This window comes from Phytophthora parasitica, assembly GCF_000247585.1.
Source record: "Phytophthora parasitica INRA-310 unplaced genomic scaffold supercont2.22, whole genome shotgun sequence".
Classification (NCBI taxonomy): domain Eukaryota; phylum Oomycota; class Peronosporomycetes; order Peronosporales; family Peronosporaceae; genus Phytophthora; species Phytophthora nicotianae.
In genome coordinates, this window is record NW_008649008.1 from 332370 (window position 1) to 334231 (window position 1862).

A 1862-nucleotide genomic window follows, 5' to 3' on the forward strand; every position below is an offset into this window, starting at 1 on the left:
CGGGTTTTTGTAGACCCAGCCGAGGTCCACCAAAGTATTGTTGAACGCTTTCAGGAACGCACTCTGTAGAGGTCCATATTGCCGAGCTTTGCACCGGAAAAGCTTTGCTTCCTGTTTCAAGCGAAGCTTGTACGGAGGCACCTTGACAGGAGGGTCGTTACAAAGAACAAACCGCCAAATGTCATACTTCTTCGTGATCTGACCCAAATCCTCCGGAAACCTATTCTGCAGTGCAGCATCAAGCCATTTTTCGAGACCTTCCTGCAAGTCAAGATCAATTGCATGACCAGTTCGGATGCATCAACACTCGAGATGGAGTCCTGGTCATCATCGAGTTTACTACCAGCGAGTTGCTCCAGTTGTCTGTCCACATTAATTCCGAGTGAGAGCAACACGTCGTTCCCAACGATAAATTCATCATCATCTTGCTCAATAATGAAAACAGTCACGGGTTCTCCAAGCTCCACAGGCCCACCAGCATTATGTAGACAGATTGTTAACATTACAGACTCAGGAGCTTCCACATCATGGGCACCGACAGCTTTTTCAATCACTGGTGTGCTCAACGGGACAGACTTCGCGTTTTCGTCAAGCCTCATATTGAAGTTGCTTCGACTCAGCAGACATCTGCCCGAGCCCGCGTCAGCACAGTACTACAGTTCACATACGTCGATCAGCATTATGGCGTTCGCCCCACCCAAACGTTTCTTAATTCGCTTCATTCTGCTCTAGTCCTGTCGAGAAGTATGAAACTTTTTCGGTAGTTCCTTCTTCTCCTCAGGGGACGCAGTTGGGCAATTCGACACACAGTGTGGGCCACTTCATTTCCAACAATCGTTTTTCGGTACATGGGACCGCTTCTTCTCCGAGTCTTGTTTAATTACAGATCTTGTCGTTCAATCGGCATCTCCACTACGACTGCCCTTAGGTTCTTTATGACCACACAGGCGACGGCGATGCTGGCCACTCAAACCAGTCTGATCCTGCTGTTTGGGCACCTTCTCAGACTCGGCGAACTGTTCCTCATAGCGAGAGCGTTTGCGACGACGAAATTCGATGTCCTGCTCCAACGGCTTTTCTAGGGTCAGATCATGAAGCTTGAACTGGTCACTACGAGCCACTGTCTCTTGGAAGCGGATAGCAGTTTTCACATCTTCTTTGGCTCCCGGGTCGTCTGTGACTCAATCAACAGCTTCAACTTATCCTTTTGGCCGTGCTGGCCCTCAAAACAGGCCACCAAGCCGTGTTCCTCGATCAACTGGTTACACAGCATCAAATACTGTAGTACACGCTCATTGACATCAGTCTCAGAAATGTTGAGGCGAAGCTTCTTGTTAAAGAGCTGATCGATGTTGGGAAGCGCGTCGTTCATAACACGTTCAACAATCACCTGGACTTCAGACATAATTCGGTCTTCAGTCACAGCGTCGGGCGAATTTCTAGTGTAAAGAGCCTCAACATTCTTTCGTTAACTGTACTCTTGATAGATTCCTTCAACCGCTCATAGCGTTCGTTGTCTTCATTGCTGCGGGCATTGACACTCTCTTCATACTCAGCACGAACTTTTTTCCACTTGATTAACGCAGAGTAGGACATGGACGATAATCGGGCCGCGACCATCGGAATGATCAAAGGTACATCCATGATGTTGATGTCTGCGGGTCTTGGAGCATCTTCTTCTGCGGTATTGCCGCGACGGTCCGGTTTCATCATCGTGTGAACGCGGATTCACTAAAGGCGACTTTGTAGTACGTCCACGAGACGTCGACGGTAGTCACAGTTAGGGATGCTGGCACTTCCATACGTTTAGCCGATTGTATTGCTTGCTCAGTGGAAAGCAAAGGTAAACTGACTAGACTACT